Source organism: Mesocricetus auratus, unplaced genomic scaffold (genome assembly GCF_017639785.1).
Source record: "Mesocricetus auratus isolate SY011 unplaced genomic scaffold, BCM_Maur_2.0 Super-Scaffold_100009, whole genome shotgun sequence".
NCBI classification, from domain to species: Eukaryota; Metazoa; Chordata; class Mammalia; order Rodentia; family Cricetidae; genus Mesocricetus; species Mesocricetus auratus.
Genome location: NW_024429193.1, coordinates 57,201,297 through 57,216,756, shown reverse-complemented (window position 1 = coordinate 57,216,756; position 15,460 = coordinate 57,201,297). Strand labels below are relative to the sequence as shown.

Below are 15,460 nucleotides of genomic sequence, written 5' to 3'. Positions count from 1 at the left end.
AGAGGGACTGTATGAGCAAATGGGGAGGGAGGTCAAGACCATGATAGGGAAACCCTTGGAGACAGCTCACCTGTTCATAGGCTCTGAACAGCTAGAGAGTGGCATGGGACCGACCTAGGCCCTTTACATCTGGATGACAGCTGTGTAGCTTGGTATTTTGTGGGGCCCCTAGAAGTGGGATCAGGACCTGTTCCTGATGCATGAACTGGCTCTTTGGAACCTGTTTCCTATGGTAGGAGACCTTGTCCAGCCTTGATGCAGTAGGGAGGAGCTTGGTCCTGCCTTACCCTGATGTGCCATGCTTTGATGATTCCCATGGGAGGCCTTAACCCATCTAAGTGAAGACTGAGGAGGAGGGAGGGGATAGAGGGAAGGGGGAGGGAGCGGAAGAAGAGGAGAGGAGGAAATTTCTTCCCTTCAGGCCCTTGATGGCTTTGCAGTTGAGAGCTTTTGCTGCTGCTGCAGAAGTTGAAGGTTCTGTTTCTAGCACCACTTGGTGGTTAACTCCAGTTCTAGGGGGCTTAATGCCCTCTTCTGGTTCCAGAAGACGCACATGCTATTCAGTATGTGTGAAGGCAAAACACCTATATACGTGAAATTTTTTAAAAAAAATTATAATCATTAATATTTTCCCCAACTCGTCAAAGGAAATAATACTGTCTTACTGGGAGCTGCCCCCCACCATTATGTATAATCAAGTGTGTGACTGAGACAGAGAAGTCTGGTTTGGTTTTAGTATTAAACCCAGCATTCTCTGCTTTCCAATTTAGCCAACTACTTGGGCTTGCATTTACATGCTAAATCAGATGAGATGAATGAGATATTCATCACAAAGAAAGCTGGCAGCTTAAATGTTTGCATATTGTACTTTATTTGCATCTATGTGTGAGGTGCTAACGATGTGGCAATCCTAGAAAGCAGAAGTCTTTCTGTTTGGAAAGTCACGGTTAGATCTGAAGTGTCTGTTTACTATGGGGGAAGAATTCAACGAACAATAAAAGGGGGTAGAAAACTCTCCGAAAGTACAGTCTGTTATATTTATTTCAGCCTGTCACAGGCTTATGAACCTAAGCGATGTCGTGGCTCCTAAGAGGAAATCCTCTGATTGGCATACCTCTGTCAAGACACCTTATGTGAGTACACGAGTTCTCCAGATTTCTCTTGCCAAAGAGCATTCAAAGTCCAAACAAATTAATATTCAAGTGATAGAACCTTGGTTGTGATCTGATCGATAGCCCACTCAACCTCCCTAAGCCAACCAGCCATTACTGTGTACAGTGTAGCTGTTCAAAAGACAACATGAAAGTCATGTCGCCTCAACTCATCTTCTCTATGATTTTATACACTAATGTAGGAAGATGGGGAGAAAAGCATAACTCTGAAGATAATTTGGGGAGCAAAAGCTGTAATTACATTGAAGGAGGCTGAAGTGATATTTTCTTTTGCCCTGGGCCACGATTACACATCTCCTAGTATACCCAACATCCCAAAAAGATGCCTGCATGTTAAATTTCACTTGATATGCTCCATTTTAAAGTGAGTCTTTACCATTCTCCAACAAGACCAATTGCCCAATAATACATAATATGTTGTTTATAATGGAAGTATTAACAGTGAGTCTCTGATCTCTATATTGCCATTTAGTGGGGAAGACAAAAACTTTAACTCATCAAATAAGTAATCTTGCTTTGGGAAATATATTAGCTCAAGAAATGTATCATAGAAGGATTTTTAAAAATTGAATTGAATTAAATATCCAGTTCTTTGGGACCTCCTTTGCTTTTCTCTTCCCTCACATTCCACAGGCAAATCCTTACCAAGTGTTACCTGTGATGAATAGAACACGGACATTGTATCTGTCGTGGGGAAACCCACAATAAACATGATGAGGTACCCAGGGTATTAAAACTGATCAGTAACCTTCACACCTCAGACTCTCTTTGGGGAGGGGGATATCCCTAATATGTTTCTGAGTGGAACATCCCAAACAAAAGCATTTTTTAAAATTGTCTATCAACTTCCCTTTCCCTCTCATGATGTATCTTTTCAATTTTTTATAAAAGTTCTGAATGTACCCAGGTGGGGCGAAGTACCAAAGTTTGTAGTGCCCTGGGAGCATGAGGACTCTCCAAGCTCTGGGCTTCCTGTGCCTCGGAAGCCCTCAGCTGGTCTTCAGCAGCAACGATGACATAAAGGAAAATGAATTCAGTCCCTTCATCTTCGTCTTCTTTCTACGGCATGAAGCTAGGGGCCCATAGGGGATCTAATATCAAAAGGAAGAGGGCAATACCACTACATGGAGAGAGAAAAAAAATAATTACCAAATTTCCTGAATAGTAAACAGGTTTTTTAAAACGCAGAAGAAAAGGCTCGGGCCTTTGATAACTTGGCCCCCGGTCTGCTTGTGAATGCCTTCAGGATTATATCATCCGACCGACTCCAGAAGCCCGCGCTATTGTTTCAAAAAGGAGGAAACGAGGAAGAAGAAGGGGGAGAAAGAGGATGCGTCCGGGACTGCTGCCTCACTGGCAGGAGCTGAATTTTGAAAGTGCGGTTAAAAAGGCCAACGGTAGTAAAGGTGAAAGACAAACTGAACAAATTATCTGCGTCTTCGGGCAGCGGGTTTCTCGGAGCCATTCTTCCTTTATTGTGGAATTAACGAAAACAAGTGGATTCAGTAATTGTGCTGCCACAGATGACATTAGCTACAAAGATAAAGCAACCCCAAGTAGCCCGGGGTGTCATTCTGGAAACAGTCACTTGGGGGCAGTCTTGTGACTGCTAAGTTTCCTGTGTTACTAAGGTAGATTTTACTACTCTTTCTCCTCCTTGTAATCGGTTTATCTGTGGTTGACAGGTGGGGGCCGGGGGGGGGGAGCAAGGGGAAAGGCGGCTTAGGAAGTAAGCTTTACATGCTATTACATCAGCCAGGTAGACACGAGAATGCTCGATTTTTACAGTTTTACTTTGGGTCTTGGAAACCAAAATTTTCCAAAGCTGAGGAGGCCGGCAGAGTGGGGACCACAGAGCACGGACACCGCCGTGGGTAAGGGGTCGGGTTGTACCTATATTACTGTGCACACGTGCCAGGGACTCCCCGCCTGGCAACGCAGGACCAAGTCTGTGGCTCTCATGACCTAACAGAACCTGGCTAGCGATGGGAAGAGCAATGTTTGTACTCCTGGAGGCTGCTCATTAACTCGCTGAAATCTAGCAGCGGCCACGGAGGTGGTTTCCCAGCTTAAATCTGAGCGCCCTGGCCTCCCAGGCATTCCTGACCTGTCACAGGCTGAACAGCATGCCCCAAGGCCTGGCTTGCCACCTTGCAGGACCAGGCAGCCAGTGGTGGGTGGTGTGAGCAGCTCTGTGACAAAACGGGCTTCAGCTCTTAGACCACACAGCTCAAACAGTCCAAAGCACAGTATCTGTACCTTTCGTTCCGATTTTGTTTCACATTCAAAGGAGTTCGTGTATATTAGATATTTGTGTACCCGGAGATTAAAATCCATCGAAAAGAAGCAATATGTGGCCTATGTGATCTCTCCCTTACCTCTGAGATGGGAGTGCTGGCCCAGAACCCCAAGACCAGAGAGAATTTGCCTGTTTGTGTATTTGGGTGTTGGGGCATCTCAGAATACCTAAGAGCCTAAGAGCGCAAAGTAAAACCGGAGAGCTGGAAGAGCAAATAGCCCTTCCCAAATCGGTGATGTAGTCTGTATCCCAACGCTGATGTGCGATCGAAGAATCAAATGCCTGGCGTCTTCTCCCACAGACCTATCATGCAAAATAGGGTAAACCCTCAAAAGTCAGGAAAGGACAGAGTGGGAACTCAGTCTGGCCTCTGCCTTCAGCACATATGTGTCACCAAGGCCACCACCAGTCTACCGCCCTGCAAGGTCCATGCAGCGACAACTGCATCAGAGCTCTGAAGTCCAAGAAAGTCGATTAAGCTCACCTAAGCTCCGGTTGTTGTACTGTAAAGTTAGGTCCTTCTAGAAAGGAAAAGGTGAATGTCTAGGGGAAATGTAATAAAAAGGAATAATTAACGTTCAGTGTGATATTTTCCCTCTCCAGAAAACTGAGAAGAATGCAATACCCGAGTAAAATAGACCAAGAGACCCAGCTTTCCTTCTGTCTGTAAACAGCTAAACAAGACGATGGCTCGGCGCTAGTGCTCACAGTTCGGTCTCTTGGGGAAGAAGCACGGCAAGATTAGAGGCAAGCACATCCGCGCTGCGGAACCGGTTCCGGACTCCGGCCCCTGCCGGCCTTGAAGCCTGGGACCGAAGGAGCTTGGGGACTCAGCCTCATGCAAAAGCTTGGATGGGGCTTAGGCAGGGCCTAGCTAGAAACTCAGCCCTGCAACATTTTTTCCCTCCCCTCCTCTCACTCCCCTCCGGAGCTCGAGCATCTGCAGCCCGCCTGAAACAAAGGCAGTTATTAGTTCCTTTCTGTCTGCGTCTGAATCTCCAGGACTCTGGAGTTGAGCGCTCTCCGTTCTAGGCTTCCTTGGGTGTAAACCGAAGCCTATGCTCTTCTGCAAAACCAGCAGTGAGAGCAGAGCTACCAGCTGTGCAGAAGGCATCCTGGATTTTCCTTTGGTGGCTTCGGAGCATTCTTGATTCCTACCTCGAGGCGGTGGAGTCTAGACTCCACTCCCCACCTAGGTTCAATGCTCCGAAAACTCACTACCGGTCTCCCACACTGGCCAGCATCTCTTGGCCATGCTGTTGAAGTCAGGTCAAGAAAGAAAGCTCGCAGTTAGGGTTCTCCCTAAGCGGTAGATGCCTGGCTAAGTAACTTTAATGACCATCCACCGTAGAGGGTATGAGCTCGTCCCACCTCTGCGGGTAGAAACGATCCTTAAGTGGGAAAGTAGGAGCTGTACTCCGCAAAGGCAAATCTGTTGGATTCACCAATGTAACATGAAAGAGAAGGCTTTCAGCCTGGGTGGTTTACTGCAGAATGTATTTTCCGAAACACACACCTTGGTTGAATGAAACATGCGGGTCATGTATGATTAAGCAGATATGTCGAATCTGCGGAAGGAAAGTCTCCCGTTAGCAAGGCTCACTGCTTTTGCCTTGGGAGAACTGTATCTAGCAAGGTGCTGGCTCTCGCTGTGCTTGAACCAAACAGACCTCCGGACAAAATCCGGGGGTAGTCAACCTCCACCATCTCCTTTGCCTACCCAGCCTCTACCCACATCCTACTCTTCCAGTGGCAATGTTTTCCACTGTAGTTGTGGCTGGCTAGTAGAACTGGTGAGTAGAATTTAAAGTCACAATCTAAGAATATGTTTGAACTAGCAGATGCTTACACCAAATGCTTTGAGGCTTATCCTCTAGCGGGACTAAGCAGTCTAAGTAAGCATGCCTTAAAACAACTGGCTCCTTTGCTTTTCCAGGTTGGTGTCTGCTGCTCTGGTTATACAGTGATTTAATAAGGCATATGAAAAATAGCTTTTGTTTGCTTTTTGTTTTGACCACAGACATGGTATTCCAGAATTCTGGAATTTGAGGCAAGAGGATGAAGAGTTCAAGTCCAGCCTGAGCTATGTAGTTAGATCCTGACTCAAAAATAAGTAAAATATAAAATGAAGGAAGGAGGGAGGGAGGGAAGAAGGGAGGAAGACCTGCAAGAAGGGGAAATAAAATCATAAAATCTAGTCAGGTGATACAAAATTTTAATTAGAAGATGTAAGTTTAGGAAATTTCTAAAGCTGTAGTTTTAGTCCTGAAAATTGTTAGGAAATTTTCACCACAAAATAAGTATATAAGGCAAAGATACATAAACCAAGCCATTTTGTGACACAAAAGTATTTCGTATTATGTACATAAAACCCAGAATTTTTCCTATAACTTTTTGGAAATTGAGTGGCATTTTATGTGTATTTGTGGAGTCTCTGGATTCAGGAAACCCTTGTTCAGTCCCTTTTCTAGGTTGTGTGAGTGTATTTGAAGAGTTGCATGGATATTAGTTTGTCCATGTTTCTGTATGCATGCATGCTGATGAGGTGTGCGATTGTGGAAATAGCCCTAACTCAATCTTTCCATCTCTGTGTTGTATGTATTGAAAAATGGATTGATTGCTGGGTTAATTACTCCCAGGTTCCTTAGCACACCCCTAGAAGATCAGCCTTTAGGGAGGGAAGGCTTCCATGTAAAGGGATTTGTTTAAAGGGTTGTTCAGCGGGACCCTCAAAGGTGGGACCTGAAGCTGGAGCCCAGGGCTGTCCCTTTTCTATTTGCACAAAGCAGGATGAAAAGTGTGAAGTCCCAGGGTGATAACAGTTGTCTTACTGTGTTTCACGGTGACCCACAGTGTGAATACCCTCAAATCCGAGCCCCATAACTCTGAGTTTGGAGCTGTGCTTCTTAAAAACCTGCAAGAGGCCCGCTTGCAATTTGCTTGCTCAATCTGCTCCACACATAAAAATGTGTGTGGGGGAGTAGTGTCCTAGTGGTAGGAATTCAATAATCTTGAACAGAGAGGTTATATGCATATCTATTCCAGCTTTAAAAAACTTTTAAGTAACTAAGCCTCTGATGTTGGGGGGGGGACAATATGCACAAGACATGGACTGGTTGGGTTGGGGTTTTTTTATGATTTTTCTCTTCATTCTTCTATGTCTCAGCAAGGAGCTTGGGTCTCTGCAACCAGTTTGGAGCCATTAGACCCCCTACCAAAGCCTGTCAACTGGTCAGAAAAACCAGATGACTTACTTAGGCCATATTCCCATGGCCCTCCCAGATCTGACTATGTTTCTGCAAGGTGCTGGGATGATTTCATCCTGCGTGCACACACCAGCACGCTGATGCACACAGCTCTGTAGGCAGCACACTGCGTGGACCCCACAAAGCTGGCAGGTGGGCAGCTTGCCTCTGTTTGCAGTTGAACTCCTGTCTCAGGCAGCGTTTTCCCAATGGTTTACGTTCGCCAGAAAGTCCTCAGCCTGGCCCGCTGGCACCTCGGTGGCATACAGATCAGCTCTTCCCATTCCTCCAAGGCTTTTCTGGAAGGTGCAACAGAAAGGAAGAAGGAAGCAAATGTCTGTTCTTTGGAGAAGAATGCATCTACTGAAGCCAGGAAGACCCAGGAAGACAGTGGCACCGGCCTTCCCTTTCTCCTCTGTTCTCCTTCCCCCAGTCTCCCACTTTCCTAGTGTTTGGAAACACAAAGACTCATTGAGGGAACTTTCCTTCTCTAAATGGTTTGCCTCCAGATCATCTGCCTGCTTAAACAGCAGGGTGCTGGGAAGGGCGGGGCGGGGGTGTTATTAAAACTCCACTTAGGTCCAGTAATGCCAAGCAAAATGTTGTATCCAGTGTAGACTGCTTCAGACTCGGTGACCCTTGCGCTTAGGAAAGACTCTTTCCCTTCATCAAGTCAGATGGGATAGTGGTCAGGACCCAGGTGGGCGGAGGGGGGATAGAAGGGTGGGGCAGCCACTCACTGCCCAACCCCAAGGTTTACCAGAAAGCTGGGCTGTGATAAGCACTGGGGAGGAGGTCCTTAAGTGGACCACCTCACTTCCATTTCGTTTACTGCCTTAACCCCCAGGACAATGTGTTCCAGAACCCACTATGGAAAGGGTCTCGATGCAGAGAAGCTCTACTAATGAGTCCAGGAGAAAGGAAGCTTCCTCAAACACCAGCCCACTCATATCTGAGGCTAAGGCCCTGAAGAACATCACGACCTGCTCCTGCTTTGCTGTTTATAATGAAGGAGAGTGGTGACAACCCCAAAACCCTAACGCAGGAGCAGAAGCCTCTGCGGGCTGCAGCCTGCTGCCTTCTTGAAGTATTCCAGGGACTACTTTTCAGAATGTCCCTTTTAAAAAAGAAAGAAACCAAATCCCAACTCAACAGTGTTGAACCAGCTGCTCACTCTACCTGGCCCGCCCGATGTGATCTACAGCCCCGATGGCTAACGGTTACCTGGGGACAAATTAAGAAATTGAAAATGCTGAGCTTGAGAAGTCAATTCCTTACACTATCTGAGGCCATTAATCACCTAACAGAAACAGCAAGCAGGAAAAGGAGTTGTGTAGATCTGTGTCTGCTCTGCTCGGCGTGAGGGAGCAGGACTCAAAGGCAGATAGGTACACAGGTCAATACAGGCTCAGAAGGACACTCAGGCCTTTAGGAACCGAGGGACAGCCCTGCCCATCCTGTTCATAAATGAGGAATGCACTCTCAGTCATCAAGAAACTTGGGTAAAGTCAGCTCTGACTGGGTTGCCACAGAGAATCGGATCTGCACTCCCATGAGCCCCAGGGGAGGGTGGCCCATTTCTCACCCCCAGGTGGTGAGAAGAATAAAGTTTCAGATTCAGTGAGTCCTGAAGCACATCTAAGAGAGGATTGGGGGGCTATGGGTAGTACACACTGTGGGAAGTCCTGCCTGCCCTAAGAAAAGTGACACAGGAAAGATTCTCCCCCCCCCTCTCTCTCTCTGTGTGTGTGTGTGTGTGTGTGTGTGTGTGTGTGTGTGTGTGTGTTGTGCGTGTTAAGCAGACCAGGAAGTGATCTAGGGTAGTGGTAGTGATGTTTGGGAACTAGTATCGTGACAATTGAAACTTAGCTGGGAAACCTGGGCTTGGGATCAGTTGCCTAGCCAGGGTCTTCCTTGGCTGACAGGTAAGCCTCAGACTCCCCTTTTGGTCCCCAGAGTCAAGACATCCACCTCCGTCCTCCAAAGTCCTCAGGAACCAACTCTCTGACCTGCAATCAGTAGGTGGTGAGATTGTGCTTCTGCCTCAATCTGTACACGGGGACAGCAGAAGGCTTCCAGTCACAAGCCTCACAAGCCTCTACCGAGCAAAAGGCTTTCCTTGGTCATCTCCTCTCAGCAGCCCTTTAGCTAGCTGAGGGACAATTTGTTTAGTGATGCTCCACAGACAATGGAAAGTTCCCGAGATTTCCTGGACGTGGTGTTCAGGAGGCGGGGCTGCGACCCGCTGACGGCGGTTTCTCCGGCCCCGTCCCCCCTCCCCTGCCCCTCAGCCACCGGGCAGCAGAAGGAGGCAGGCACCCAGCCTACTCCTGCCCCTCGGCCGGCCGGAGGACCTGTGGCTGCCTGGCCACCACCCGTGCACCTGCCTGGCTGAGGTGAGATGCCCGGCATGGTGAGGGTGGTGCTCACCCGCCAGCGCCCAGCTGCTGGGCTGCCAGGGGTCGATGACCTCAAGTGATGGGCGGGAGAAGGGACTATGGCTGCGGCGGCGGGTGGATGCAACACTAGAGTGGGAAAAGCAAGAATATTTAGGTTACCCGGATGAGAGTCCTAACTTGACAGCTCAGAAACTCAGGAGCAATCAACGCAGTTGTAGAGACTTGGTTTTCCTTATTGAGAAACGAGAATAACATGTCGTCCCCTCCCTCCCAGAGGGATGACAAGTCTCTCTGGTCTGAAGAAAGATCTAGTGGGCTATTGAGGAGTTGTGAGATCCCGAACTCGGACGATAAAGAGCGCTTTCGGTTGTTTTAATCTACCCTATTTTAGTGGCAGGAGGAAAACCCCAGCTCTGAAATTTAAAATTTCAGAAACCGCCGCCCAGGAGCCATTCAGATCAAGCGCTCTGCGTCCGAGATCGTGCCTCCGGTCTTTCTTGGAAAGAACATAGTCGTGGCGCTTTAGGTGAAACACACTCTATCCCCGCATCTCCCTTGCGGGTGGGTCCCCAAAGTTGCCAGGACTTTGGTGGAGACGCAGCGGTCCTAGAGCACTGGATCCGCTGGGAGGCAGGTCTGCCGAAATTGCGCGATACAGAGCCCTCCTCTGTGCCATTTGTCTCGGTCCCCGGATAATTTCCCTAGTGAAATCGGGCGGTGACCAGCTTCTCTCAGGTCCGCAGCACGGTTTACTTACTCGGTTGCCCAAACTTCCTAATCCTGCGAAGTGCCTGAGCTCCCCGCGCGGCCTCCAGCGCGGGCGACCCCGCCGTCCGCCCTGCCCTGCGCATTGCCTGCGGGTTGAGGATGGAAGATTGTGCCCCGGGGTCCCTGGGAAGTCTGGCCTCGCGCCTCAGTCCTGCGTAGTCAGACCGACCAAACACTAGTGGGAGTCCTGTTACCCTGAGCAGGGAACTGACCCGGGTGGTCCGAACAGCGTGAATCCCCACCTATTTCTCCCCAGTCCCTCGGGCTGGCGGAGCAACTGGCCGAGTTTGGGAAGCAGACGGCAATCCCTGACGTCTAGATCGTCCTGGGCTGGGCGACCCGGGGGCTTTTCGACTATCTATTGGAGTATTTGATTAACTGGACCTTCTGGAATCAGCCAGCCCTCTTCCTATCCCTCACCACGCCCCTTGCGCCCTCCGTGTCTCTGGACGTGCCTGAGCCTCCCGGCTCTGAGCACCCAGGCGAAAGCGCAGTGAGTTAGGGCTACTTTTCTTCGAGTGCCCAGAACCAGCGCGGAGAATGGTTTCTCTGCTGAGTAGCCCACGAAGTTAGAAGGGAAGGGATTTTAAATAATACGGCCCAAACTCGCTGAACAAAACACTTTGAAGTTGGGCAACCATGACCGCCGGCCCCCTCCCCCCCCCCCCGCTATGCACCAGAAACAGACACTTTGATCCCTCAAAGCAACAATTTATATATTTTTTTCTGTTAAAAATGATTGGCCTGGGGGATATAATGTAATTCCGCGGATTCAGAGCCGAGAAGAGAGCTTCCAGGCCCAGATCGGGTAGTGAGGGTCCAGGGCAATCTGTGCACCCGGGTTTGCCTGCCGCTTCTTCCTCCTTGTCAATGGTTTTTGGTCGTCCTCTTGAGGAGGCCCCTCGACATGATCCACCCCCAGGCAGGAAGCTAAGTTTTATTTGTCTTTGACCATGACATTGGGAGAGAAGGTATGGAGGGGCAGGGTGAGGAGCTTGAGGAATGGCTGCTGCTCCAGTTTCCGGGGTGAATTGGAAGAGAACTGGGGGACAGTCAGAGATAAAAGCACCTCTTTTCTTGGAACGGGGGATTAGGGCATGGGTTTCCGAGGGCCATTATCAGGGAGCGCTCATCCAAGAACTTGCTGAAAATTAGACCAACGTGAGATCTTTTTTCTAAACGTTCTTTAATAACCCCAAATTGGACTAAAGATTGGGAAGGACGGACAAACATATAAAACAACAGACACCACGGGCTTCCTCCAACACTTCTCACCACCCACCACCCGCTTCAAGCGAAGCTCAAGGGCTTACCATTTTCTGCTAGGCCAAACTGGCAAAACCAGGCTTCATGGCTACCATTCCCCAGGGTCCCAGGGACCCTCAGCCCCCCAGCCCTTTCTCTGCTTCTCACCTCCCCACCGTAGCTGTCTTTCTTTCGGATGCAGCACATCAACGCTTGAAGAAGGCAAGCAAGAGGTCTGCCCCATCAGTCCTTCAATGGGCTCGCAGGTGCAGGCTAGGCTGCTGCGGGAGTTTTACAGTGCTTAGAACCCTAGGTGGAGCACTTCAGGCTTCCTTCGGGCCGTCCCTGCTTTGCTACAGCTGACATTCTGACATTTGTCGCTTTTCACAAAGACTCTTGCAGGACGCCTAGTCCCTTGGGACCAATAGAGTCACCCTAAATTTTTATTGTGCCCAGCTTCTTGTGGGGGAGAGTAGGTGGAGGTTGAAAATAAGTATTTTATGCTGGGCTGGGGTCATAACCCAAACTCATTTATCTTTCTTTGTTTTACTTTGTTACTTTCCCTTTCTTCTATTTCTTTTTTGTGTTTTCTTCTGTCCCTTTAATGCTATTCTAGTTTTTATTTTCCCAAGCTGTCCTTAGTCCTAAAAGACACAGCTTACCTTCTTCAGGTTACCTTTAAGGAGGCTGCTAATGACCATGCTTAATCATGCAGTGTGCTGAACTCATGGGGGGGCACTGTGGAAGGCCAGGAAAGCAAAGTTGGGGGTTTGAGTGTCCTCTGGAGCCCAGGAGAGGCTCTCCAAGGACACACTTTTTCTTGTCTCAGGAGGTATGTGGGAACTGAGCATATCATGATACATGACACATTCAAATGCAAGCACGTTTGATTAAAAGAGGCAAACAGATGTTCCAGGCAGTAAGACATCAGGCACAAAGGTTGGTGAAACACCTCATCTGCAGAGGTGAGGAGATCTCCCTCAGGAGCAGACAAGGATGCCACACAGTCAAGGGTCAGCACCTAGCTCACCCCTGGGGCAGCATTGGTTTGCCTTGACAAGAGGTGATGTTTTAATCACTTTAAACAAAACTGGTCTTCCAGTGAAACAGGATTTGCAACCAAGAAGAAACACACACACACACACACACACACACACACACACACACCAAGTGATGATGCCAACATTCTATAGAGAAGGGTAGTGGATTGGATTTCTCTTCTTGCATTCTGCTCTCTTCTCTCTCCTCTGGACAGCACAGGCAGAAGCTGGCTGCCAGAGTTCAGGCTGTTCCAGGAACTGGCTTCGTTTCACTCACAGTTTTCCCCACCCTTGCTGGGGGTAGAGATGGAGGGAGAACTAAATTGTGGAAGGGATAGAGGCCACAACCACTTGAATGCTGCAACATGGCCAAATAATCAACTAGGGAAGTACCACAATCCAAAGACTAGGGAGAAAGTGCAGCACCATTGAAGATGCTGTTGCTCAAATGGGTTATCCAGGCTGATCTGGCTTTACAAGGTCCCCTTTTGGCAATTAGACCAGCAGACTTCTGCCTTTCTTCTGCTTCTTGCTAAACCACCCCTCCCCTCACAAATAAAGTTTTTTTTTTCTTTTTTTCTTGGGACCAACAATAGAGGATTTTTCTCTGTGTGTATTCCCTTCCTACCAAGTCTATTTCCTGAGGCTTTAGATACTCAAATATCAATAATTGGTACTCACAAGAGCAACCAGACTTGCTCTTCATTTGCTTTTTAAGTTGATTTAGGTTATAGACAAGATACACCATGCTTTTGCAGTTCAATCCTATGTGTATGTATCAAGGCCAGGGTCAGGGAGGAAGTGGGGAACTCTGGTAGTACTGAAGGCTCCCCCAAAGGAGGAAGCACCTCTCTGGTGACCATGGCATTTCAAAGGTACCCCCCAAGCTTCATGAGTACATCTGTCTTCAAGAAGTAGCCCCCTCTGGCAATATAGATTGTCTGCTGGGTGTTGGGTCCAGCCCTCCACTTTTCTGAGATAGACAGATTCTGTGGTAGATCCCTAGAAGAGATCTTGTTGCTTTCAAATCACACTTCTCAGCTGCAAGTGCAGGTGGGATCCCCAAAGTTGTGGAGTAGGGTGGGTGTGGGGCAGGGAATAGATGTTTCTGAGATTGGGTCACAAAAGGTTACTGCTATGGAAACAAGACTTTGCTCAAGCCCAGGCTCTCATTACTGAGTTGCCTGGGGCCTAAGAAACCAAAAGTGAGCTTTTCAGCATGATCTTACTTGATTGAGCCCAGCCTGAGAGGACTACCTTGGGTTACCTTTCTCCAAGAAGCCATGGATACTTGCACAATGATATCCACTAAGCCCAGCACCTTGATGCACCTCCCACTGGGAAAAGATGTGAAGTGAGTGCCTGCCTCTTTGCCCCATGTTAAAATAGATGCCCTGCAGAAACTGGGAAGGGCTCCAATGTGTATTTATAACTGGGCAGACATTCTTCATCCTGGTATAAGACAATTCCATTGGTGCCTCCCAATTTCCAGAAACTTTTCTTGAGTCTCTTACAGTCAGAGAGAACCTAGGTGTGCAAGTTGCTTAAGTACACATGCAAGAAGAGAGGCTAGGGGCATGTGGGGCTAAGAACTCTGGCTTGGGAGTGACGTTACCTGCACTAAAAGCTGTGAGATCCTTGCCAAGTTACATAACTCCTTTTCACCTCACAGTTCCTCTGTGTGTAAAATGTGGCTGGTAATACCGGTTCTTGGCTCATAGAAGTCAAAGTGGGTGGGGGTGAGTTCATCCATGCTAAGCACTTAGCACAGGATGCAAAAGGCTAAAGCACTGGTTCTTTATAAGTGATGCAGACCAGAAGGAAGATGGAGATGGAGTGGGTGGTGAAAGTGGAAGGCTGTGGAGACTGGCACTCCTTATCCATGCTTTTGGTGACTTTCCTGGAAATGGTGGCCTACGTATAACATTGTCTTTCCTTGTTTTCTGGGTTGTGTCAGAACTTTCCAATAGTGAAGAAGCCAGGAGTACCAATGACAGACAGCAGTATGGCTCTGGCCCACAGCAGTGATACTAAGCTTTGTTTCAAAGAGTCATCAGTCTCCCTTATCACTTGGTAAGGCAGACACCATTGAGAATTACAAACATGAATTTATTCATGTTCCATTTGGAGAAGGTTTTCATCTGTCTGGATCAGATGGGAGGAAATGTGAATTAAATGAAAAGTACCTAGTTAAAGATAGACTATCTTCCTCACTTCTGATGTCATAGGTATTTGGCTGTGGGTCAGAGAGCAAAGCCTTATGGGGTGTCCTCAGTGATGGAATGATTTACCCTTTCCCCAGGAGCAGGCCCACAGTGGCAATGATGCCTCTCCATAGATACCCGCATATGTGTCTCTACTTTGAAAGGCTGGCCAGGTTATAAAAGAAAATCTGAAGCATTCTGAAGACTCATTTTTTTCTGGGTGGACATTCAGACTTCTGATACTAGTAATCTAGCTTCTTTCTGCATTATCAGGGAGCTATGCCTCTCAAACAAGGATGCTGGGTTGCTTCCCATCTTCTTTGATTTGGTCTTGAGGACTCAAAGTAGCCCATAGATTTGAGACGAAATCACAGCTCCCCATGACTTAGTTTATACCCCAAGTAGCTCCACCTGATTCCAAAAGCAATATAAGCTAAAGTCTGGTAGTGCTGGTCTCATTGACCCCGACGGGGCAAGACAATCTAACCCCTGCCCCTCTTCAGCAGCTGTACAATTGTCCACTATGGAGAATTCTTGTCCACTCCTGAATGATAGCTGGTTCTTCACTGGCAGGGGAAAGGAAAGATTGCTCAAAGACATCAAAAATCTACCAACCAGCCTCTGTAGGTGATGATCTCTGGGGAGCAGACTCCTGCAGCTCCACCGAAGACATTTTGCTCCTAGGTGGCCATTTTATTGATGACAAAAGAAACCTAACTACTTTTGGCAGGGGGTGGGGTAGTCATCAACATGTTAATACCTCAAATGTTTGGTGCACTTAGCTGCTGATCTGTGAGCTCCAACAGGTTCAATACTAGATGTAGCTGTCCCTCTGGCCTGCTTCATTTCTGACAGTCTCAGCTTTACCCAAGGAACCTGGGGCACCATCTTTACGTCTCAAATTTGCTATGGAGTTAGGCTGCAGAGCCTGGTATTTCTTTACCTCTTCATTCAATAAGCTTTTAGATGGTTCACTCTCTTCACATAAGCAAACAAGAAAACAACAAGAAACCCCAAAGGGAACTGTTTGACGAAGCACCTGCAAAACTAGCTGGAAGGAGGTGAAGTCACATTTAGGAGGTAAATCT

General features: G+C 48.0%; 1 protein-coding gene across 1 annotated transcript in view; it reads left to right on the top strand.

Moving 5' to 3' along the window:
* Nucleotides 1–9,031: 9,031 nt before the first annotated feature.
* Tbx15 (T-box transcription factor 15) overlaps nt 9,032–15,460 on the top strand; it is a 115,173-nt gene continuing 108,744 nt past the window's right edge. Inside the window, exon 1 of the mRNA XM_040752153.1 lies at nt 9,032–9,112. The gene's annotated coding sequence lies outside the window, so the exon portion shown is untranslated. The remainder of the gene's footprint in view (nt 9,113–15,460) is intronic.